This window comes from Bidens hawaiensis, unplaced genomic scaffold (genome assembly GCF_021521415.1).
Source record: "Bidens hawaiensis isolate Kalapana, Puna unplaced genomic scaffold, B.hawaiensis_p1.1 tig00057637_1, whole genome shotgun sequence".
NCBI lineage: Eukaryota > Viridiplantae > Streptophyta > Magnoliopsida > Asterales > Asteraceae > Bidens > Bidens hawaiensis.
The window spans coordinates 3,156-30,714 of NW_027500380.1; the positions used below are offsets into that span (position 1 = coordinate 3,156).

Sequence of the window (27,559 nt, forward strand, 5' to 3'; positions counted from 1 at the left end):
GAATGAGAATGAAAGTTTGTCGGTACGTGAACGATCTTCTGATATTGCACGTATCGCCAAGGGTAGTGACTAGCTCCTTACATGGATATTAAATAATAACTTATATACAGTGTTCCTTCTATGGATAATATATAGAGTTCCTTCTATGGATAGTGTAGTGTTCCTTCGATGGATAGTATAGCATTCTTTCTATGGATAATATAGAGTGTTCCTTCTATGGAAAGTATATAGAGTGTTCTTTCTATGGAAAGTATATAGAGTGTTCATTCTATGGAGAATATATATAGTATGGGTAATAGTAATAGTTCTTTTAATAGATATTACATGACGTTCCTCTTATGGATCTTTATACAAGGTTAAGGTATTAATACGTGTCTTTGGATACGTGAAGGAATGTATGAGAATGTAATGTATATTACCTAATTAACTAGAAATCACTCAACGTAGCTGACTTTTAATATGCACGCAAGTGAGTAGAATGAGACGGTTGGCTTGAGAGAGAGACACGTGGCATGGACTTAAGAGTCTCGCATCGGAAGAAGAAGTGATATGATGTTCTATGTAAATACAAGATTTGAAAAGAATTGTAATGAATGATTGATGTTTTATGTCCCGCGAAATATTTTAATTAAATATGATTTTTAAGAACTATGTTTATGAGTAAATCCGACATGAAATGTAGGGCACCGGTAACAGGGCCTTACATTTATAGTAAAAAAAAATAAGCGGGTCATGGGTCTCACCAAACCCAACTAGCTTTTAAACCGGGTTATAACATCTCATTTATTTGTGAAACTCTTTCATCATCAAATACTAAGTATATTATTAACTTATGTACAATAAATAAAATTATAATCCAAAAATATATAAATATTATAAACGAATTATGAAAAACAACCCACGTAATACGGGGGATAAAAACTAATATATATATATATATATATAGGGGAGGGTTATCCTAAAAATAAGTAGTTTCCTAGGAAGATCAGGAATAAATCATAGCCCTTGTATCATGTTAATTAATGGTTGAGATTTAAAATTACCAATAACTGACATAGTTTCCTAGAATTACTCTTTCATCATTATAACCGACATAGTTTCCTAATATTGTTCTTTCAGCATAATTTATAATGTCAAAAATTTGTTGGTTCTTACCATTCTTAGGAAACTCTTTATTTTCATTTGAACTCTTATATATATATATATATATATATATACACATATACATATACATACATATACATATACATATACATATATATACATATATATATATATATAGTGTGGTTAAAATAAGAAGTGGAGTGTGTCTAAGAAGTGTAAGAAGTAATCTGGTGCGTTAGATATGTTGATCTGATGGTGGATAAGGAAAGTGTGTTTATTGTGCGGTGTGTTTTATTAGATTTACTGGTAAAAACACACTTTCTACACTTCTTAGGAAAAATCTACTTCTTATTATAACATTGCTAACTATATATATATATATATATATATATATATATATATATAGGATCAGGATCATGAGAGAACTTTTTTGAAATTGAGAACTATGAGAACAATTTTGGACCACAAAAAACCCAAAAATAAAAAAACATAAAATAAAAACACAAAAATGAAAATAGTAAAAAAACCAAAATTCTTATTTTAACCTCCCGGTTTCATTAAAAAAACTCGGTTTAGCTAAATTATATACACGTATGTATAATATATACATATATGTACATTTACATATTTTTTTATACACATGTATAATTTAAGATAAATGATACCGTATATATGTGTAATTACGTAACTAAATATTAAATAAAATTATACGTATGTGTATAATACGACTTTTTTTAATGATACCGGAATGAAATATAAGAATTTTGGTTTTTTTTACTTTTTTAATTTTTTTTTTATTTTTTGTTTTATGATTTTTTTAAAATATTTTTTTAAAAGTGTTTTTAGTGGTCCAAAATGGTTCTCAAAGTTCTCAATTTACAAAGGGTTCTCTCAGGATCCTTACCCTATATATATATATACTAGTAAAAGTGCCCGCGCATTGCGGCGTGTAGGCAACAGGAGCTCGATTTATGGTGTTTTGGAATTTTGGTTCGTTATGGTTCCAAATACAAAGCAACACTAATTAAAACAATTGAAGAAGCGAATGTGAACAAATACAAAACAACATTAACTAAAGTGGAAGTAAATATCCAAATTAAAGTCTAAAATACAATCAAGTTTACTATAGTGTGTAAAAATATGGAAAAAAATGTCCAAAAATTAATAAAATAAGGTGTTAGGAAGGGATGAGCTCGGTACCATAAAGTTAATGGTACTGATCCCAACTTTCTTAAAAACTCGCTACCATAGTGAAAGAAGTGATTTCTCCCTTTGCTTCTGATTTCCCATCTACAAACCAGAAACACATTAAAAAAGCGAGCATGTAACACTGAGGAATGAATTAATGACAAATGATGAAGCAAGAAATCTAAAAATGATAAAAAAAAAATATCTTGTGATTGGGGCGGTTTTTAAGCAAGAAGGCTAGTAACTTTAAGGTGCGCAAAACATCCATTGGCTCGGCAAATTCATTGCATTATCAATAGTGATATTAACCCTGTATTCCATAAAGAAGGTGTCCCAAGCTAGTTTCAACATGGGAACAGTGAATAATAAACCAAACTGTAAATAAGAATCATACCAATAAAGTCATACAAAATATTAAGGTCAGAGAATAACTGCCCAATAAATTAATGCAGTTGCTTGTATAACAAAATTTGCCTTGTTTGCGTAGGCTTTTGGAACTTTTCTTAATGTTCTTGAGTCCAATTGTTTTAATTCTGATCACATAGGATACTTGAAAGAGCACCATGAACGGGTGGAGGAAGTCCCTGGATGGGTCCCACCATTGAGTGGAGAAAATCCCTGCACGGGTGCCATGTCACTAATCTTCCGGTAAACATCAATTGATGACAAAATCATTTTCACAACCTCAAATAAGTATTTGAAGGAATAATCCCTCGAGTCCACTTGCAACCATTTACATTTAACTACAGAGTACAGAGAGAACAAACAACAAATAAGATAAATGGAATGAATGTCTGGTGTAAGTCTTATATGAGTGTTGTAATGCAATTTAATGATGTAAATGAAAAATATACTTGTATCAAAATTATATATACCAAAATATTAAAAATAACTTACAGCTAATCTTCTACAAGCATTACTCAAATTTTCGTCAACAATGTTAGAACCACCAATATTTACAAGTGGCACATTCATCATTTCCTACAAGTAGTATGAGATTAAGGTCAACGACAACTAAATATGGATGAAACTAAAACAATTGCATGTATAGAACAAATTTAAAGAAAAACATATTAAAATGAAAAGTTTAAATTTAAATGACTTTTTTTAAAGAAAACCAAATATGTAAATATACCCATGTTCAATGGAGCTGCTGAAAGAATGGCTCCATCAGGGAACCAATTCTGAAAGAAACTCACTGTATTAGCATGATAATGGTTCAAGTTACCTATATTGGGCAAGAAGAAAAAGTACCTAGTCAATCTCTTCCCCTAACTGTGTCATACATGTGCCACCTCTAGTCATCCTCGGTCATGTTTCCTTAAGCTGCTTTTATACCCCCTACAGACATTTACAAATTGCAATGCAATTGGGCTCTAGTTGTTGAGCCCGCGGGCATTAAGGCGAGGATGCAACGGGGATTCGGTCGGTATGGGTTTCAGGTCGTTATGGTACCACATGTGCTCTAACAAATTTATGGTGAGATATGTTTCAAACCAAATATGTTTTTGCCAGTTTGACCTAGCCCAAATTGATGTTTTGTAAATCGACATGTTCTAACCAAGCTCATTTTACACGACCTCATATTGCTAAGCTGCACGAAACCATGCGATTTAAGAATAATGTGAACCAAAAACAGCACAAAAATATAGATCAGTTTTAAAAGTATCCAATTTATTTATCATGGATACATGTTGACTCTTTAAGTCAAATTACCGATATTTGAAGTTTTGAACTTATAAATTGACAAATAAAACGACAAAATTATATTTTGTATATTACAAGCCTCACCGGCAGAGTTAAATTCAAACCGAAATAATAAAAGAAATTTGGGCTAAAACCGAGATAATAATCTCGTTTGGCTAAGTTTGGGCTCAAACCAAAATATCTGTTTGACTTTTAAAAACCGGGTCGGCTTGGTTTTGGTTTTTGCTTTCGTTTTGTTCAGTATTTTGTTTTGGTTCGGTTTCGTTTTTTTGGTTTGGTTTGGTTTCAATTTTGCATTTTTTTTAGTTTGTCCAGTTTTTTGGTTGCAGCTTTTGATTTCATTTCAGCCTTTTCTTTTGTTTTGTTTTTTTAATTCGGTTCAGTTCGTATAGACGAAGAGATGAAACATGGCTTGTCTTAATAATTTAGTACATGCATAAATAAAAAACATAGCCGACCGTAGCATGGCAAAACATTTGCATATATTATATAAGCGGGCACTTTATAAAGGAAATAATTGTAGTGCAATACTGCAATGAGTAAACACAAAAGAAACAAAAATCCGAAAGGAGAATGTTATTATTTAGCAGTCATAAAATGTAGAGGAAAATCATATGATAATCATAATATGTAAAATTAGTTATAGGGCGGGCGAGACAACTGTCTCGCTGAACACGACGCCTTGGTCGCCAAAAACTACAAGGGTTAATATATGAATCTCATTTGAAGCATCCAAACCGTAACCAAAAACCATATAAACCGAAACTGGACCAAAACGATAACAAAACAAAAAAAAAACTGAAATAAAAACAGCTAAAAAAATTGAACCGAAACGAAACAAAAAAAAAATAAATATAAATAGAAAAAAGTGTAAACCAAAACGAAACCATGAACTGGAAAAATTAAAACCAAACCATAAAATTGAAACTAAGACAAAACAAAAAGAAAACGAAACCGAACAAAAACCAAAATCTGAACAAAACCAAACGAACGCTTTTTAAAAAGTCAAATAGATATTTCATCCGTTTGCCAATCTTGATCATATGAACTTTAAGTTACAATCATTTAATCCACAAACCTTTGCATTCCATTGACCTTTGTAATTTTGGTTTGGAAAAGTTGAAACTGTCCACTCATCATCCCAGTCTTGTGTTTGAAATTTTAGCCCGTCTTAAGTGTAGTAGCGTACACCAAAGCAACTAATTATATTAAAATTCAGACAATATATTGTTGGGCAAACAATAAAAAGAGAAAAAACATTTCTAAATACATTTCAGTTTAACTTTTATTAGATATAAAACTTACAGTGTGTAGTTGCGCTTGACCATCCAAATTCCAAGATACGGGTCATATCAGATAACTTCTCACGGAATATTTCTAGTTCGGTGAGATATGTTTCAACCCTAATATGTTTTTGCCAGTCTGACCTGGCCCAAATTGATGTTTTGGAAATCGACATGTTCTAACCAGGTTGATTTTGCTGACAACGAATTATGAGTTGAACCCGTTTTTACACAACCTCATTTTGCTAAGAACAAATGGACCCAAACCCATGTGGAATTGAACTCATTGTGGTTAAAACACGCAATAATGATCCTGATGTTTATCCGTTGTGACCGAAACTCATTTTTCTTAAAACCCTTAACCCAAAGACATTATGACCCGAACTCCTTTTGACCCGTGACACAACCCCGTCAGACCTGCCCATTTTGCGAGACCTACTAAGAATCTGGTTGTTTTGAACGGAACAAAACTCATTAACCAAATGCAAGTTCATGAGATCATCCTCCATAATCAACAAACCTACACTTTAGTGGGGTTAAATATGTTGATTTCTTTAACCGTGATCAATCAATGGTGGTGTGCCAAAAAAAAAAATTTGATTATTAGGCCAAATTCACACAGGACTTTAAACAAACATCTGGTGTGCAAACATAGTGATGTCGGTACGCAATGAAAACATATAACACGAATTGAATAGTTGGATTCCATCCATGAAATCCACAAAAGGCAGGAAAACTAAAAAGAAAAACAAAATCTTACTTGGTAGACGGTTGGGTTGATACACCGTGTTTTGCAATTATGGATGGGGGACTGAAGCAACTGCAATTAACCATGTAGGAGAATTATACCACTTATTATAACCACCGAGCATTGACTCTATGATATTTCATTGGAGAATTGAATTAGGGGTAAAAAAGGATGTGTAATTGCAATTGAATGGGGCGGTTTCATTAGAGAACAATATAAGGGGATAAAAGGATGTGTAATTGCAATTTACACAGGAGAATTGAATTAGGGATTTAAAGGATGTGCAATTGCAATTGAAAGTGGCTTTTAATCAGAGAATTATAGGGAACGACCCTGGAGATACATGCACTAATTCAAAGGTGTCGGAGAGGCAGTGTAACGACGTTGGAGATATGGTCTAATTATATTTAACGGGTCTCCTGCATTTAAGACTAACAATGTCTTAAAAGGTGTAAAATGACCATTATGTTCATATAAAATATTTTATATGTATTATATATATATATATATATATGGAAACTAAAAATAAGAAGTTTTCTAGGAAGACTAGGAATAAATCATAGCCATTAGATCATGTTAATTAATGGTTGAGATTTAAAATTACCAATAACCGATATAGTTTCCTAGAATTACTCTTTCATCACCATAACCGACATAGTTTCCTAGAATTGTTCTTTCACCATAGGTTTTAATGTCAAAATTCTATTGGTTCTTACCATTCTTAGGAAACATTTTCTTTTTATTTGAACCCTTTTCTATATATATATATATATATACACACATACATATACACTAGCCTTTGAACCCGTGTATTACACGGGATTTGTCATATAATAAAAATAAAAAGATCTATTATCTGAAAGAATTAAACAAAATTAAAGATAAAAATAAAATAAAATATATAATACAAACAATAAGAAGTCTAAAATCTCAAATTTACAAATTTGATTTTTTTAAATACAACATTTGCAAAAACTGTTTTGACCAATTACCCTTGAATAACTATGATAAATGAGATTCGAGATTAGAGAATTAATAGAGAAATTGTAACTCATTTCTTAAAACTGTTTTGTCCCATGACCCATGGATATGTTGGATAAATAAAATGAGAAATTAGAGAATTGAAAATGAAATTATAACCCAATTGCCAAAATTATTTTGATCCATGACCAATGGATAGTTAGGATAAATGAGATGATAGATTAGAGAATTAGAAAGGAAATTATAACCCATTTATCAATATGGTTTTGCTCCATAACCCATGGATATGTAGGATGAATGAGAAGAGAGATTAGGCCTAGAATGAATATGGGATTGCCGCATCATCCTCATTATTTTCATTTATTAGTATAGCCAGATTAGATATGAGGCTACAACACCATTACACCCTTAAAACAAAAATTCACCATTTGCTGACTGGGCGCCACATAACGCAAGTCACCTCGTTGACAGACTTGTTTGACTGGTCTAAATTAATATTAATTTTTTAATGTTTATAAGTCTAAAATCAATCTAATCTTTCTAAGCTCAATTCTTAGTTTCTTACATCAATCTAAGCTTGCTGGCTCACATGGGATCTGATAACATGCCTTGCTTTTATGTTACAGATGTTACTTGCATAGTTGCATTTAATATGTCAAGCCGGAAGGGTTTTTTTTTTACCGAACTGAGCTCGAGCTAAATTTTAGAGGTGCAAACGAGCAGAGCTGCTCGCAAGCTACTCGAGATCGGCTCGTGAAAAAGCTTGATCGAGCCTAGCTTAAACGAGCCCGAGCCTGAGCTCGAGCCTAAAAGAAAGCTCGTTTAATAAACGAACCCGAACCCGAGCTTCACTTATCTAGCTCGAGCCGGCTCGCGAGCCTAAATGAGCCTGTCATTTATATATTTTTCTTATAAATATATATATTAATAGATACGTATATATTTAGTAATTATTAATTGATATAATTTTATGAAAAAAATAACTAAATAACATATATTATGTTATAAATAAATTTATTATGAAAATAAATATACAAATATAATTATAAATATATAAAAAATTAATTAATAAATATTAAACAGGCCGAGCTCGAGCTTGAAAAACTACGAATCAAGCCGAGCTCGAGCTTTATAAATAAAGAACAAAACGAGCCAAGCTCGAGCTCGAGCTTCGTATAAGTTAAACGAGCCGAGCTCGAGCCTGGTCAAGCTCGGGCATGGCTAAGCTCGACTCGTTTGCACCCCTACTAAATTTCAACTTGTTAAGAATAAAGGAGCCAAGCCGGCTCATCTAACCTAAAGCTTTTGCCTAGCTGAAGCTTGCTCAACTCGATGAAAGTTGTTGGAGTTAAAAGTAAAAATTAAAATTTGATGAAAGTTGCATCATTTTAATTAACTAAGGTAGATATTCAAGATTTCACAAGTATATTGAATGGAGGTTCCAATATTTTTCTACACTTTTACAAAAGATACTTTTGAACAAACAAGTTGCAAGGTATATAGCTAAAAGTAAAAAAGACTAATATATTTTTTATGATTTCAAATAGTATAACTTTATTAAAGTTTTAAGACTAAAATATGAAAAAAGCATATATAATTAAAAAAAAGTTATATAAATTAGAAAACAAATCCCTTTAATAGCAAGGAATAAAAAAATCTTCGACAACATTAACAAGAGTGAAAGAAATAAAGATTTTAAGTTTCTTTTGAACGGTATCAAGATCTAAGGTATTTTAGTGGCAAACTAGGAATGATAATCTTGTATGTAATTGCATTTGTTTGGTTGGGATGACTAGGCATTTGCGGTCCTTTGTTTTTAATATAAGAACATCATTAAAAAAACACAAAGATAAAGGAAATGTGATGTAGGACGTAAATAAAGGATGGTCGTTATTATAAAATACAAATACCTATTAATTGCAAGAACATTCAAAAACACCCAGCCATATTAAAAAAACACACTACCATATTTATTCTTGAAAAGTTTAGCAACACATTACACACCTCCAAATAAAAAAGTTAAACAAGTCGAAACCGCCAACAACACAAACACACATTCATATATAGCTCCATCGGGCCACCATGATCACACGAAACGACTTAGATACTCGTCAACTGTAGTGTATTTCACATCAGGATAAAGTGCAGAAGCTTCCACTCCGAATGATGGCTCAATCTCAAAGTAAGTTTGATCCCCCCTCACAAAGATCGAATGCGAGATTGCCAATATCACATTCGGTGGTACCGGAGATTCTACAAGATAAACAACAAATAGACTGTTAAAACTGGCAAGTGCAAATCTATTAAGAAGTGGGTATGATAGAGGTGTCGATTTAAATTCATTAATATATAGATTAGTAGATCAAGTAAGTTAATGAACAAGCCGAATAAGAATTTGACTTGAACTAGTAACAATACGAGCCGAGTGAGTTAGCCGATCTAGCTTAACTCAACATTTCTAACCCAATGTGAAATTTAGCTTGTCTTATGTTTTCTTTAATTAGTCTCAAATAACAAATTAACAAGAGTTTTAAATTATCAAAAGCGAGTTACTAGCTTGCCTGCCAAATCAGTCTCAAACCAAATTAGGTAGAGTTTTTATATGAGCGAGCTACCTTCAACTTAAACTCTACGCACACATTTACGAGCCCACCCTAGGATTTATAAAGTTCACTTAAACTAAAAATGTATAAACCTCTTATATATGTTACTTTTTGTCTAAAAATTATAGATTAGTACTGAAACAATATAAAAAACTATGATAGTTTTGGTATTGAACCAATTTATTTTTACCTTGTATGGTCTTCACAACTTGATCGTCAGAAAGATAAATCTTCTCCAATGTTTTCCCAATCTTTTTCTCCCACAATGCCACCAATTCGTTAAACGAGTAAATGTTACCGGGAGGCTTTATGTACACAATCTTGTTCAAAGTTCTTGGATCATCCACAGTTTTAATGGTGTAAGTTGCAATATCATGTTCATCATTGAATATAACTGTGGTATAGTTAGATTATTAGAAACTGCAAAATTAATATATAATTTGAAATCAATCAAACTTTTGTTCATATATACCTTTTGGGTTTCCATCACCTAAGATGACCGCCTTGTCCCTCGGAAGGAAATAACCGGCGTAACAGTTGGAGGAAACGTAGGTGTAAGGGATGTTTTCAGCTTCAATGGTTCGGCGAATCTGAGCCTTGATTGCGAAAATTGATTTGGCTGGTTCCACTGCGCGAGTACGATCCACATCGTTTCCAAACTCGGATGGATAGAATTTCTAGAATGGAAATATTAATTGGAACACATGTATTAACAAGAGATGATACTACAATAATCAGAATAACCAGGGCGTCTGGGAGGGGATACAAGGCTTGGCAGCCGCCTAGGACCCGGATTTTCTTTTTCATATATATATTTTTAACGTCTACATCTATATATATGTTAAAACAGTAAGAGATTAGGTCCTTTTTTAAATTAAAAGTAAGTTAATTAAGCTGATCATATTTCTATAACTAAAGATATAAATCTAGTTCACAATAATTTTATTTTGTTTATTGTTATCACAATTATTGTTGAGATCTGAAAAAATATTTATTAATAAGCGCCCATATTTGCATACTCGTATCGTATGGGGTACCCATATCTTGGAGACGACGTTGAAAATAACGAAGAATAGTTTATATTTTGATAGGTATATATACCTTGATGTTACCAGCTTCTTTGATGGCGGAAATGATATTACGTTGATCAGCAAGTTGTTCTGAACCTACTGTCAAGATCACAACATCTACCTGCTTTATCGCCTTTACTAGACTCTCGTGATTATACAAGTCACCCTATTAAAAAAAAAGATATATATAGTTAGATGAACATATATATAAAAAATGAAACCACTAGGATTAATTATATCTAGATTGAAAGTAGTAGTACTGACAGTGAAGAGGTAGGTCCCAGCAGAGACCAGTTGGTCCCGTAAGACTCACCTTGAACAGGGACGTCTGCGCAAAGGCCATCTGCTCCCGCAGGACCCACCATGCTCATAGAATCTTACGCGCAGTACGCAAGCTGTACACGCAGGGAAAGCCTCCCAATGGTGAAGTACCCCGCCTGTTCCCGCAGTTGCGGATACAAGCCATCAGGGAAGGCTACCCGCAGACAGCAGGGCTACACGCACAAGACACTAGCTACTTCAGCAGTCACGTGAAGGAATGAGCAAGGCGGGAACAATCCCGCCCAAATGAGCCAGTCTGATTCTGAAAGATCTTTTGTACCATACCTACCAAGGTATGGATAGGACAGACGATCTGACCAGAACAGCCCATGAGCCAATCACAGGGTGACAGCTCACCGACAACAGTGCGAGGAGGAGCACCCTCTAGTACTGTTTGTCACTATTAGCCGCTGCCTACTCACCAACCCTTACTGTGGAGCATGCGCAGCCTACAGTTGGTGGAATAGTGTTACTGTTGGCCGTAACCTATTCACCAACCAGCATGGCCTGCGTACAATCCACAGTCAGTGGGACGTGCATAGTCTACAGTTGGTGGAATAGTGCAGCCGACTTTGTTACTGTTGGCCGTAACCTACCCACCAACCAGTATGGCCTGTGCGTAATCCACTGTTGGTTGAACAGGAATACTATTCAGCCGGCTGTACCTTCTAGAAAACCTACCTTCGGCTATAAATACTCCAACATCTTGGAATGGTAAGATCATCTGCTATCCAGTTATCTAGCAATCTCTTAATATACACTTATATTCAGAGCAACCTAGTCTGATTCTCACGCCGGAGGGTGGTCACAAGGAGGAACCCCCCCTTCTCAGTGACGAGCTTACGGTGTTTGTTTTGCAGGTCTCCTGAAGAACAGCCTTCTCAGCTAGACCTCATTCGTGGGAAACATTACTTAACCCCCAGATTATCTATAATCTGTACTGGGTCACTTAGTGTTTCTTCATTGGCGCCATCCGTGCATAAAAGCTAGAACTATTTTAGTTTTCACAATTTCTGAAGAAATGGTTAACGTTACTCCGGTCCAAAGGCCTGTAACTGACCAAGAAACCCCGGTAACCACCCCAGCAACTGGGGGGAACACCGGCGGTTATACAATCCTTACGAACACTACCCCGACTACCCAAGCCGGGGCAAGTGGAGTAAATATTCCATTGGGGTTCACCGATACCCAACTGGAAAAACGAACGAAGGTCCCTCGCCAAACACTAGATCAAGTGAATGCGTGGGCCGAAGCACGGCAAAGAGAATTCCAAGCCGAATTGGATGAACGCTTGCGTTCAGCTCAACAGGCTGACGAATTCACCAGTACTCGCCAACACCTCAATATGAGCAGTGACTGCGAGTACTCAGAAGACGAGTTGGAGTCTGATACCGACGCGAACCCTCGCCATAAGGCGAAAGGGAAGCGTAAGGACACGGACGTCCAACCAAAAAGGAATTTTGGGGAAGCTTCTAAACCAATCGCGGAGAGAAACCCGCGTGACTTCTCCAAAACCTTTAGACCAACTGCCACAAATGCAGGAAGGTCAAAATTCGCAAGAGACATTGCGGAGGCAATCGCCCCGAGAAGTGCCAAACAAATGTCAAACATTGGCACTTATGATGGTCTATCCGACCCAGACGACCATCTGAACAGGTTCATTGCGGGGGCTACCGTCAGCAACTGGACGGAACCCACGTGGTGCTACATGTTCCAGATGACTCTGGTCGGAGCAGCCAGGGCATGGTTCGATCGTTTACCGATCCACCACATATATGACTGGGCGGACTTTCAGAACAAGTTCAGCCAGCACTTCAGCCAACAGAGGAAGTACACTGAAGAGCAGTGGACGATCCTCAACTGCGTGAGAGAGGAGGATGAATCTTTACTAGACTTCATCACTCGCTTCAACTCCAAAAAGCTTAGTCTCGGCAACATAAGTGAGGATCTGGTTCGCGCCGCCTTCATCCAAGGCGCCGAATACCCAGAACTTATCCGCACGTTGACGGGTAAGGATGGCATGCCATCCACATGGGATGCCATCATGACGGCGGCAAAGCGCTTTGCCGAGACGGAAAAGCAACTGGGAAGGGACCTTCCCCAGAGTACGCACCTCTACACGCAGAGGACAAGAGAGAACAATGTCCGGATCGCCCGGCAGAACAAAAAGAGGAGGCTAGGTATTTGGCAGTCAAGGGTAAACTTTGACACCTCATCCAGCTCTCGCCCTCTTGTTGGCGGAAGGGACAACACACACCCTTCAAATCGAAAACACCGGTGGACGCCACTCACAAAGAGCGTCACGGAGATATTTGCCACGGAAAAATTGCCATGGCCCAAAGCCCCATCGATCCGGCAGAAACCTAATGCGGATCAAAGCAAATCCTGTGATTTCCACGGGACAAAGGGTCATGGTACTGAAGAGTGCACATCCTTGAAGGATATTATTGAAACATTTGTTAAGGATGGAAGGCTTGCACATCTCGTGGCATCGATCAGGAAGGGAGGAAGGAATGACAACCGGTACAGAGGTAACGGACGAAAGCCCGTCGACATCAGCATCAACATGGTTCATGGCAAGGTCAGAGGAAGAAAAAGACGGGTGATAGAACCATGCGCATGGAAGGAAGCTGAGGTGTGCTTCCCGCGAGTGCCAGGAGGCCCCAGCAAAGAAGGCCCCATCGTCATCAGAAGCCAGCTGGGGCACTACATCACCTCCCGCACTCTTGCTGACAACGGCGCTTCGTCGACAGTGATGTACAGGCAGTTCTTTGATAAGCTGGATGATGAAGACAAGGAACGCTTGGAAACGGTCTACGCTTCAATGGAAGGGTTTGATGGCAGTACAGAAACACCCCTGGGTATCCTATCTTTCCCCGTTACTCTTACTGATGGGAATCATTCACGCACAGAAGACGTGGATTTTGTCGTGATGAAAAAGCCACACCACACATACGACATCCTATTCGGAAGAGATGGGATGGCAAGATTCAACGCCGTGGTATCTTCAGTCCACGGCATGATGGGATGGCCAACAGCTGAGGGTGTAGCAATGATCTCTGGCATTCCCCAGGTATGCATTGCATCTGTCTCATCTAAACCCAAACCGAAGAAGGCTAAACCAACCGTCACTGAACCAGAAAAATGGGCCTTCAATGGCAAATACCCCGACCAGGCCGTTACCATTGGACCAACAATTGTTGATCCCACCCGCACCTTACTCAAGCGCTTACTGCAGAAAAACGCTGACATCTTTGCGTGGACACCAGCTGACATGACTGGTGTACCCCGAAGTAAGGCGGAGCATAAGCTCAAATGCGATCCGGCTGTTACGCCAATCGTACAAAAGCGCAGGGTAATGGGGCCTGAACAAACTAACGCGTGTAGAACCCAAGTCAAGGAACTCCTTGACGCAGGCATCGTACGCGTTACTAGATATCAAACATGGGTTGCAAATCCCGTAATGGTACCGAAGAATGACAAACAATGGCGCATGTGCATAGATTTCAAAGATTTGAACAAAGCATGCCCCAAAGATTGTTATCCGTTACCAGAAATTGATCTCAAAGTGGATTCGTTGGCGCCATTTCGCCTTAAATGCTTCTTGGATGCGTATAAGGGGTACCACCAAATCCACATGGCCATTGATGACCAGGACAAAACCGCATTTCGGACGCCCGATGGTACATTTTGTTATAAAATGATGCCATTCGGACTTAAGAATGCAGGGTCCACGTACCAACGACTAATGGACAAAGAGTTTCATGCCCAAATCGGGAGAAACTTGGAAGTCTATATGGATGATTTGGTCATCAAAAGCCTCGAGCCTGAGGCGATGTTGAAAGACATTGAAGAAACTTTCAACACGCTCCGAAAGATAAACATGAAGCTCAACCCGAGCAAGTGTTCATTTGGGATGGAAGAAGGGAAGTTCTTGGGAGTCATTGTTACTAAAGATGGCTTTAGAGCGAACCCTGAAAAGGTCGAAGCCATTGTTAAAATGGAATCACCTACCACCATCAAACAGGCTCAGACACTGAATGGGCGACTAGTCGCACTTAATCGCTTCTTGGCAAACCATGCGGATAAGTCGTTTCCTTTCGTGTCAACACTGAGAAACTGCTTGAAGAAAACGCACTTCCGCTGGACACCAGAAGCGGAAGCAGCTTTTCAGGAGATTCGGTCACGCCTGATCGAACTCCCAACGCTTACAGCACCACAAGCGGGAGAGGAGTTAATCCTATACCTTTCCGCAACAGATAGAGCAACCGGGGCAGTCTTGCTAGTAGAACGAAAGGGCATCCAGATGCCAATCTATTATGTTAGCCGTGTACTAACAGACGTAGAAACCCGGTACTCTACCCTCGAAAAATTGGTCTTAGCACTTATACACGCTTCACGCAGGTTAAGACGATATTTCCAGGGCCACCCAATCACCATTCTCACCAACTTCAAACTCTCAAATGTTCTAGGCAAACCCGAATTATCGGGACGTCTAGCCAAATGGGCAATTGAATTGGGAGAATATGCAATTAAGTACAAGCCAAGACCAGCCATAAAAGGCCAGGTCTTGGCCGATTTTATTGCAGAAGTCCCCGTTTCGCGGGAAAAAGAGTGCCAGGAGGAGGCTCAACCCTCCCCAGCACAGGACGTCAATGATGTCTGGCGACTCTACACTGATGGAGCAGCCAGTAACGAGGGTTCAGGCGCAGGGTTAAAATTAACCAACCCAGCAGGCCAAGAATATACTTACGCTATTCGGCTGGACTTTCCAAGTACGAATAACGAAGCCGAATATGAAGCATTCTTGGCCGGTTTGAGAATTGCGCGTAAGATGGGAGTGAAAAACTTAGAAGCCCACGTGGATTCCATGCTGGTGGCCAACCAAATAAATGGAACATACACGGCTGTGAATGACACCATGGCCCTGTACCTCGCCCAGGCAAAAACCCTTATGCGTGATTTTAGTGATTGTAAAGTCATACACGTCAAGCGCAGCGAAAACAAATCTGCGGATGCGTTAAGCAAGCTTGCATCACTAGCCTTCACCCACTTGGGAAAGGACATCCGCATTGAACTCCTCGAAGCACCATCAGTCCCGCACAAGGAAATTTGTGTCATCCAGAACAATACAGAAACATGGATGACACCAATAATAAATTACCTTGCAGCAGGAATACTACCAGAGTCAAAAACACAGGCAAGAAAACTACGCTGTAAAGCACTGAATTATCAACTCGTCAATGACATCCTTTACAGACGTAACTTTCTTGGCCCACTCTTGAGATGCGTGGACAACCAAGATGCCGACTACCTCCTAAGGGAAGTACACGAAGGCATCTGTGGGGTACACGCAGGCCCCCGCGCTGTTGTAGCCAAGCTAAACAACGCGGGATACTTTTGGCCGGGGATGCATACGGATGCACTGGCATACATCAGAAAATGCAGGTCTTGCCAGCTTTACGCACCTAACACGCATCGCCCAAAAAACGAACTGGTTCCAGTCACTTCTTCGTGGCCATTTCAGAAGTGGGCCATCGATGTGACAGGCCCATTTCCTACAGCAGCAGGAAATGTTCAGTTCCTAGTGGTAGCCATCGACTACTTCACCAAGTGGATAGAAGCAAAACCTTTAGCCCAAACAACCGCAAAGCATATCAAAAAATTTATTTGGGAATTTATAATTTGTCGTTTTGGACTTCCACAGAATTTGGTGAGCGATAACGGCACCAACTTTGCTGACAAGAAGCTACAACAGTGGCTGAAAGAACTTCAAATCACCCACACCTTTACCTCAGTGGCACACCCGCAAGGTAATGGTGAGGTGGAAAGAGCAAACAAGAGCATCGTCGAAGGCATCAAGAAAAGACTTTTGAAACACAGATCCGGCTGGGTGGACGAGCTTCTGCACGTCCTTTGGGCAAACAGAACGCTGAAGAAGGCCAGTACGGGGGAAACCCCGTTCAGCCTCACTTATGGCACGGAAGCCATGGTCCCGGTCGAAATTGGTCTACCCTCACCAAGGGTCTTGAGTCAGCCAGAAGACAATGATGCGGAAAGACGGTTGGATCTTATGCTAACCGAGGAACGCAGAGACTTAGCCGCAGTGCGTGAAGAGAATTACAAACGACAAATGCAAAAGTACTACAACACGCGGGTAAAACTCTGCAACTTCAAGGAAGGAGACTACATACTGCGTAACAACGAGGCTTCGAACCAAGAACGCCCAGGAAAGTTGGCCCCAGTCTGGGAAGGGCCATATGTTATCAAACAAGTTCTGGGAAAGGGCGCATACCGGCTCGAAAGGCTCGATGGCACTCCCATCCCAAGAACATGGAATGGAGCTCAATTACGCAAATGTTATATGTAGATCAATTCCAAAACTTGTAAAGAAAAGGCCAAGAGCCACTTCTAATGGAAATGATTCTCCTTTCATAATGTGTTTACCTTTATTCTTATGAACTCCCCACTGGTGCCGGTGTTTACCACAAAGGGGGAGAAGTAAGTCGTTACGTGTGGAAGGCGGCAAAACCCGCATAAACACAACGTTAAAAATAAGGGAAACCTACACGCAGGTATGATGTAAGTAAAGTTTAGCCATCCTTGTAAGTGCAAGTGACGGTCTTATCCGCACAATCACAAATAAGGAAGCAAAACTTTAAACTATCATTTACCACGTTCAAAGGTTATCCTAAAAAAAAAAAAAATAAAAAAATAAAAAAAAAAAAAATAATAATACAAGGAAAAAAGGAAACCCTACACGCAGGTCAGGTATGGGTAAAGTTTAGCCATCCTACCAAGTGCAAGTGACGGTTCTATCCGCACAATCACGAAGGAGGAAGCGAAACTTTAACCCACTATCAACCACGTTCAAAGGTTAACTTATCCTAAATACTTAGAAATGAGGAAAACCTGCACGCAGGTCAGATAAAGGTTAAAGTTTAGCCATCCTACCAAGTGCAAGTGACGGTTCTACCCGCACAATCACGAAAGAGGAAGCGAAACTTTAACCCATCATCAACCACGTTCAAGAGGTTAACTTATTCTAGAACACTTTGAAAATTGCTAACTTAAACTAAGTATGCAAGTCATGAGTTTATAAAGCAGGGAATCCAAAGAAGGAAATAACAATCTTATACGCAAAAAGATTTATATTTCAGTAATATATTACAAGAATGGCCGGGTTACTACCCGCCTAGAAGAGAATCTATACAAGTCTAAGCAATGGAAAGGGATCTTCGGGGTCAAGCTTCAGGGCCGCCTCCACTAGGACCCGCTCCGTCAGAAGAACGGGGTGGTTCGAGGAAAGCTTTGAGGACAGCTAACCCATCATCAGCAACAGCTACTTCATCCACCTTTTCCACCACTGGATGCGGGAAGGCGGCGTATTGGTTCAATGCTTGGTCGTAAATGGCTTCGGTATCAACATCGAACAAAGGGAAGTTGGAAGGCGGGACGCCTTTCTCAACAAACCCTAGACCAAGCATGAAGCCGGCTTTTTCCCCATCATCATGAGAAGCGTTGAGGGCTGCGGTCATAGCATCATCGTAGGAGGTCTCTGAAAAGACCCGACGCACAACCTACAAAGAAAAAAATACAAGTATTAGAACCTTTTCTTACAAAAGAAATGCGTGAAGATAAATCTAAACATACCTGAGGCAACGCTTCTCGAAGAAGCCATTGGAGGGCAGCTTGAGCTTCGGTATGGGCGCGTTCGGCTTCGCTCTTGTTAAGGTTGGCAAGTAAAACTTCCTTAGCGGCAGCCTCTTCGACGCCCTTAAGCTTCCGCTCGGTTTGGTCAAGCACCCCCCTCTGGTCCAGGATTTCCTGGAGTTTCTTGGCATCTTCCATTGCCAAGGCATCATGAGCGCGTTGGAGAGCCTCTAATTTGCCTTTCAGCTCCTCATTCTCCAAACGCAGAGGCTCAGCAACGGCTTCAGCCTGGGCAGCCCTCTCGGTTGCGTTTCGCGCAGTTTCCCTGGCCAGCCGAAGCTGTTCATTCACAGCTTGGGCAGCCTTGGAACGGGCCTCGAGTCGCGCCTGAACTTCAACCTCGAGGGCCTTGAAGGCCTTCTCCTTGGCGGCGGCAGCTGCCGCCAGCTGTTGGTTCTCCTCCCGGAGAGCACGCGCTTCAGATACGTCTTTGGCGCGAGCTGCTTTCAACTTGTCGTTTTCACGACAAAGCAGCTCGATGCGCGGCTGCATCCGGGCCTGGAGAACCCGAATCTCATTGGTTAGCCTACCCTCCTGGTAGCTAGCCATGGCTTCCCCCAACGCACCATGAGGAGCAGCGTGGCGAGCCCAGTCCACGCACTCCACAGGGGTACGAAGGGTTGTTCCTCGGCGTATGTTCCATCGTGGAACATACACTTCATTGGAATCCGACACTGCAAAAGAAACAAAGACAGTAAGGAAAAGATGATAAAAAAAAAAAAGGGAAAAACAAAGGAACCCTACGCACCTGTAGGGTCAATGACAGGCCGATATCCGCCAAACCCATCACCTGAACCTAAAGGAAATCCATCCAACAGGTCAGGCAGATGGGAAGGTGGCAAAGATCGGCGGGAAGCCCTGCGCGTACCTGATGGTCCGGCTGTCGGTGCCGGTGGCGCGGGCATGGTGGCAGCCGCCGTGGTCGCCGTCGTGGTCTCCGCCGCGGTCGCCGCCTCCTCAAAAGCAGCAGTAACCGCCGGTTCCGTGAAGGATGCTGTAAAAATCGCACTCACGGCCGGCGGTGACGTCATCTCGGCCGGAACAGTTGGCTCGACGGAACGAGCAACTGGACCAGCGGATGCAGGCGCAGGCGACTGGGTCGACGCCTCAGGAAGGCTGACCGAGCCTACCGTCATTGGCGAGGAGGTACTCCCCTGCGTTTCACCCCGGATTGCGTCAACATCCACGCCTGCACAAAGAAAGTGTTAAAAGAAAATTATGAAGTGACAAATCTACAAAGGCATTATGATTATACTTACGGGTTTTCTTGACCCTGAACGTACGGACGGGCGGGGAGGAACCCGATGGAGCCGGCCTCTTGGTACCGGTCACCGTCGTCTTCGTTGGTTCTCCGGAGGTAACGGTCGTAGCCTCCGGAGCAGTGGTCTTCTCACCAACGGGCTTCCCCGCCACCTCTTCACTATCTGACTCCGTGTCAGATAGAACCACTGGATCAGCTGTGGAGGCCTTCTCCTTCCCCTTCACGCCGGCAGCAGTCTTCTTCTTCCGCACAAGGGGAGGACCATCTGCGGATTCCTCAGAAGAAGATAGGATGTAAGGATTTCCAACAGCGGGTACAGCATTGAGGGGTTCGGGATAAAATATCTCCTTACCTGGCCGCCGGTGGCTCAGGATCTCTTGGCCCGGCGGATAGACCTCCACAAACCTATCCGCCGTTTGCTCCAGGATGGGCAACTCATTGTCGTCCAGAGCACGAGTGCCCACCCGCACGGGACTGTCAGCTTCCCGCGGGAACAGGAGCGACTCCAAATTATTCCCCTCTGAAAGAAAATAAACAGTTAGAAAATAAACTAATATCAGCAAGAAAGACAAGACATACCATAAGGAATAGAGTTCAAACCGTATTCGAGAAGGATAGGAAACCGAGACGCATCCTTCCATACCCGGCTCATCCCCAGCAGCACCATCCCGGACTCCGCAAACCGGTAAACCGGAGATTGGACCCGGGATATCTTCGCGAACCATTCCGCCTCCTGGTAGCTGGAAGCGTGAAGGCTCGGAAGCGCTTGACCCTTCTTGAACTTCATAGCAATAGGGATGGCGCGGGCAGAGATGTAGAAGAACTCCCGCTTCCACGATCGGAGACTGCGCTCGGTCACGCAGATCTTTAAACCCTTAATACGGGTTGTCAGGGTGTACCACCCTTGGACGCACCTCCAAGTATAGAAGGTCATCAGGCGGTCCACGTAGGGCTCAATACCCAGAATCCGGCACACCCACTCGAAGTGCCGGACCTTGGCAATCGCCATCGGATGCACCTCGGTCAGGTGCACCCCGTGCCTCTCCAGGACACGGTACATAAACTTTGTCAATGGGAACCTAAGGTTTCCATACACAAAGAATGCAGCATATACCCCGATCTTGGCACTGGGGGCATCGTACACAGTCTGGTGAGATTCAGGAAACTCAGGCTCGAGGGACTCGAGCATGAACTTCCTGACGATGTACTGGTACTGATCGACAGGTAGAGCACACTGGCACTCGCCAGCAGTACTCCTATCGTCGGCTACAGCTTCAGCATCATGAGAAGACATTTTTGCAGAAAGAAGAGTGATTTCGGGAAAATGCTTGCCTGAAAAAGGGGAGTATTTGCCGGAAATCACTAAGAAGAAGAAGAGAGGTGAAAGTGTGAATTGCAAATAACCCTCTCCCCCTTTATATAGTAATCGCAATTAATGCGGTGAATTTAATGCGGAGGAGAGAGAAATCGACAGTGCAATGAAACTATGACACGTGGCAAAAAGCAAGCTGGCAACAGCTGTTGAAAGGACGTGCCAGTAACTTCGCGGCCACGCGCCCGAAAAAACACGCCCACGCGCCTGAAAAAGCGACTGGAATGACCATGTTCTGTCACGTCACCATAACTTCCTGCACGTCCTGACACAGTCAGAAGAAACTGTCGCACGACGTTTCAGATGTTTGGATTGTTCTTATCCTTACCAACCTTTTGAATTTCAAAATTCAAAAAGATTCAAAAGTAAGCGGGAAAACACCCCTTACCTTGGCAACCAAGTAACCATAAGATGGACGCGGGTACAGTGTTAAGGCAAAACCCTTCACATACCTTGCACCCGCAGGGAATTGAAGCCAAGAATACCCCGGCAACAAAGTAACTATAAGACGGTGCGGGTGCAGTGTTAAGGCAAAACCCTTCACATACCTAGCACCCGCAGGGAATTGATGCCAGGGGCACCTTGAAAGTAAAGTAACCGTAAGACGAGCGCGGGTACAGTGTTCAGGCAAAACCCTTCACGTACCTAGCGCTCCGCAGGGAATTGAAACCAAGAAGGATCTTCTGGGCAATGCTTGCGGAAACGGAAATAACATCCCCGCATAGCGGGAACGTCGAGAACTACATTGTTTGAGGCTCCAGGATGGAATTGGTGGTTTAAACATAATTGATCACTATGTTCAAAACCACTAAAACCTCAAGGAGAATCCACACAAGTGAGACTCAACGCTCCTGACTTGCGAGAAGGTTACATACCTACCCGCATCATACCCAAAGATCAAGCAAAAAAATCGGGAATTTTTGCAAGTGACATTAGGAAACCCGCGGGAAGAATCCCCACGGAGAACCTTAAAACTAAACCCTTTTCAAAACCCCTTGCTTAAAGTCCAAAAGTTCACCTCACTTTATTAAACATTCGTGAGAAGAACATTGGACTGGGGGGACTTGAAGAGGTAGGTCCCAGCAGAGACCAGTTGGTCCCGCAAGACTCACCTTGAACAGGGACGTCTGCGCAAAGGCCATCTGCTCCCGCAGGACCCACCATGCTCATAGAATCTTACGCGCAGTACGCAAGCTGTACACGCAGGGAAAGCCTCCCAATGGTGAAGTACCCCGCCTGTTCCCGCAGTTGCGGATACAAGCCATCAGGGAAGGCTACCCGCAGACAGCAGGGCTACACGCACAAGACACTAGCTACTTCAGCAGTCACGTGAAGGAATGAGCAAGGCGGGAACAATCCCGCCCAAATGAGCCAGTCTGATTCTGAAAGATCTTTTGTACCATACCTACCAAGGTATGGATAGGACAGACGATCTGACCAGAACAGCCCATGAGCCAATCACAGGGTGACAGCTCACCGACAACAGTGCGAGGAGGAGCACCCTCTAGTACTGTTTGTCACTATTAGCCGCTGCCTACTCACCAACCCTTACTGTGGAGCATGCGCAGCCTACAGTTGGTGGAATAGTGTTACTGTTGGCCGTAACCTATTCACCAACCAGCATGGCCTGCGTACAATCCACAGTCAGTGGGACGTGCATAGTCTACAGTTGGTGGAATAGTGCAGCCGACTTTGTTACTGTTGGCCGTAACCTACCCACCAACCAGTATGGCCTGTGCGTAATCCACTGTTGGTTGAACAGGAATACTATTCAGCCGGCTGTACCTTCTAGAAAACCTACCTTCGGCTATAAATACTCCAACATCTTGGAATGGTAAGATCATCTGCTATCCAGTTATCTAGCAATCTCTTAATATACACTTATATTCAGAGCAACCTAGTCTGATTCTCACGCCGGAGGGTGGTCACAAGGAGGAACCCCCCCCTTCTCAGTGACGAGCTTACGGTGTTTGTTTTGCAGGTCTCCTGAAGAACAGCCTTCTCAGCTAGACCTCATTCGTGGGAAACATTACTTAACCCCCAGATTATCTATAATCTGTACTGGGTCACTTAGTGTTTCTTCAGACAGCGACGACAGTAGCGCCATAGTTCTTAAAGGTGTCGGTGAGCGAGGATTCCCTGACTAGGACGAAAGTAGGATGGCCGGCCGAGCTTCGTGCTAGCCTCGACGATGTACTTTCCAATGTAACCAGTTCCACCAAGGATCAGGATCTTACCCTTCTAGGCCATTTTGGTGCCAAGAGGCGTCCACAACAACAAACATCAATAAACCACCACATCGGATCTCAAACTTTTCTTAAAAACTCACACTTACTTCCACAACAACAAACCAAACACATCATCACCTACCATTTTATATTTAACCAAATAAAAATACTTTTATAATATTATAATTTTTATATAGTAACTTTTAATATATTAAATTTATATCTAAATATCTACCCACCTTCCCCCTTTTAATATATAATCAATTTCTAATTTCTAATATCCACCGTCACTCACTTTTCCTTTTTCATTCCCATTTTAGATCTGAAATACATCCAGCTCTAGCCGGATATTAGAAATTGATTGATTCAAACCGTCGCCGGCAAACATAAAGCGATCTACTCATAAATCAAATGGTAGTGGAGAAGAAGAAGGGGATCTGATGGTATTTCTTCAACGGGATGGAAACTGGAGAGGATGAAGATGATATGGGCCACCAAGCAAGTATGCATCAGAGAGAAAGAGGGACCCACGCTTCAAGTCCGCTGCAGGTTTGCAGAGCCGGACCTGCAACGATCCTCATTGCTCCACAACGGTGGAGTTCGGCTCCCGTCACGTCCGTCGACTGCCACATGGGGCGTGTAGCCCGTTGCTGATGCTCTAAGATGTCGATTTTTGGGTGATAGGAGTCGGTTGAAAATAGAGCAACGGCACAGGGCTTTAAGCATGTAATGAAGCTGTAGTCGAGACCTGTGACAAATTTTTATAGAGCAACTTGCGTCCATTTAATAATGGTCCTTGGCTAATTACTGTTACACCCTTTTGTTTAGAATAATATATCACAAAAGTCATTAATACCTGTCCAGATTCGTTATTGATTCCTGTTGTTTGCTCTTTATCTCATGTGGAGTATTTTATATAGTAATTTATCATTCGTTATTGATTCCTGTTATAGCATTCATAGTAAATCTCCTAAAAAATAAATTAGACGATTGATAACGTTTTAATTAGAGGCCATAGGGGAGAGAATATGTAAATTTGATTAAACATTTCTAGTTTTCATTTATTTTTTAATATTGTTTTAAAGTAGTTGTGAGTGATAAAAAAAGTAAAGGTAATCACAATGATATAAAAAATATATTATTTAATTAAAAATAAGAGAGAAAGTGTTATGATTTTTAATATAATTACAAAGATGTGGATAGGATAGGAATGAGAATGCCCTTATACGACAAGTGGCCACTAGCATTATGTATATCGGTGTTATTAAACGTAGCGCATTCACCCTCATTTTTACTGGACATGTCTCCTCTCAAGTTTTAAATTAGTACGATTAAATTATATTTTCTGTTATGTTATGTTTTTTTTTTGTCATTTTATTATCTTTTATTATAATTATTTTTTTAAACATATATTTTAGATTTTTTTTTTAATTTTTATATGTTTTTAAATGATATTTTATTTTTTAAAATAAAATACATTATTTTAAACAATATTCTATAATTACCTAAAATAATTTTTTCTTTCAATAATTGGATTTTCTTAGATTGTTTTTCTTAATAGATTTTAGAGATACTTACAGTTTTTTAAAATAAATTTCATACAGTTAGTTGATAAAAAAAATCCAACCAAACCATTGCAAGTTTTCGACCCACAATGAAGGGGTGTTAAAAGATGGACTTGGCCCCAAAGGAGGTCACCGCATTAGCAGTGAAATGGCTCATGTGTGTGAGGCTAAATACAAATTCAACCAGTTAAATTTAACTCTCACGCTTTTATTTGAGAAAAAAAAAATTAAATAATAATTATATTATTAGCTAAAACATTATGTGTTTTTTTATGGAAAGTTATTGAGATCCATCATACATACATGGTAGTGTAGTAGTGACGTGACGGAGCGTTTTTCATTTTTTAGTTAAACCATTGCATTTAGTCTTGACATAAAAAAAAATACGTTAACTACTGGTTAAATGTCACAAAGAAAAAAAAGCTACCATGTGGATATCTATTGGTCTAGTATTATGGTGTTTGTCCCTTCAAACTCAAGGTGGTGAGTTTAAATACTTACGAGTGCAAAGTTAGTGGTATTTAAGTGGAAACATTTGTTGTTTAGAAAAATATATAAAATTGTTAAGTCCAATTGGTTAGTCCGGTGGCCATTGACTTTCCTTATGACAGGTTATAGGTTCAAATTTTGTTTGCTTTATGTTGAGCAAGTAATTTAAGTTGTGGATTTCCTCCTAAGTCGGTGGGTCGGGCATTTTCTTTTTCAAGCGAAATTACCTAGTATATGAGATTGAAAAAGTGCTTTTGTTGTGGAAGGAGCCAACTGATTCAAGGGACTTAACTTATCCGAAAATTTCTTAAGTTGGGATTATTGTAGACCAAAATGTAAAAGTTTGGATTATTAAAAATCAATACCCGAAATGAAATGAAATAAATTGAGACAAAACTTAAAAAAGTGAATAAACTGAAATGAAACCGACAACCACAAAAGTTATAACCAAAACGAAATCAAATACCAATTAAAAGGAAATAAAAAACCGGAAAAACACACCGTAAATAAATCATAAACTAAAACCAGCCTGAAAAAACTAAGACTAATATTAAACGAAACAAATTTATCATATGTTTTAGCATCACATATTCCAAACCATATGAAAACGCTCAAAATGTTTTTGGTTAAATGACGTGTTTACCTTTAATTGCAAGGTTTATAAACCTTTTTTGGTTGAAGCATTTCATCGAGTACTTAACGTGCACACTCAATCCATTCAATAAAATATATAATTTAGTATTCAAATTACATACGTTGTTCTTGTTGGGAGGATAAGAGATTAGTAATTCTTGTTCTTGTTCAGTTTATTTTATATTAATTCATCATTATTTTATAGAGCTAGTGGCCGGTGGGGTGCATTTACACTTGGCCCTTGTCAAATTATCATTTTACCCTTTTGTTTTGGAATAACTTCAAAACGATGAAAGTGATTATATCCATACATGGGTCCTGATTCATTCCTTATTCCTAAATTTTATATTCTAATAATCTTAGGTGGAGGAACTTGCTTTTCAAATTATTCTAGAAGATGGTCTGATGACAAGTAATTACGAATTAGTTATTGTGTTTTTTTTCCTTTTCTGTTTTTCATATTTATTTGGCACACAAGAATACTTTATGATATAAATCATACATTCATTTTGGTTATGTTTGTATATATTAAAGGTTTATAGCATTCCCATATCATCTATCATTCTCTATCTCTTCAAATTATTCTAGAAGATGGTCCGATGATTTGATTGTAAACATGGAAATTTGGGGTTAGATCCCCATTAAGGGAAGGGTGGGTGTATAAAATTTGACTGTTGAAAAAAAAAATCTATCATTCTCTCTGTATTTTTTTACTAAAAGTCATATTTTTCAACATTATACTTTATACGTTCACAATGATTTGACTAAATACAAATAATAGTTTTTCATATGAAAAGCAACTGTAGTGATTATTCAAAATGTAGGATTAGGTAGAGAGATGTTCCTCTCATGAGATGTAGCTGGACTTCATATTACCTTTGATGATGAATTTTCCTATGGAACATGTTCCTCTCATGATCAAAATCTCATGGGAAAATTTCCAAAATGGTTTTTGGATGAGAGAAGTTCCTAATTTGATCCATCAAAAATCAAAATTTTAACTATAACCCATTCAAATTCGTTTCCCACGTGAAATTGGGAAAACCACTGCAAGATTTCATCAGCCAATAAAATTCTGACACTTGTCTTTGTCCTCACCTACCACGTTATATTTCCATGCAAATCCGTTAGAAGTGTTAAATTTGATCTGAAAATTACCTTGATGGAAACTATCTTGTACGTGATGTTTGATGTTGGTTTTATCTTAGACGTGAGTTTTCAAAAAAGTTGGTTTTTAGTTTTATTTGAAATTTATCTCTAAAGATGAATTTCAACTTTTGAAAAAACCCACAA

General features: G+C 40.0%; 1 pseudogene across 1 annotated transcript; it reads right to left on the minus strand.

Moving 5' to 3' along the window:
• Window positions 1-8,963: 8,963 nt before the first annotated feature.
• LOC143601927 (eugenol synthase 1-like) lies at window positions 8,964-23,601 on the minus strand (annotated as a pseudogene). Its single transcript, XR_013147749.1, has 5 exons — window positions 23,439-23,601; window positions 10,716-10,850; window positions 10,087-10,339; window positions 9,805-10,008; window positions 8,964-9,264 (listed from the first exon to the last, which is right to left on the minus strand). The product of XR_013147749.1 is annotated as a eugenol synthase 1-like (transcript).
• Window positions 23,602-27,559: the final 3,958 nt, after the last annotated feature.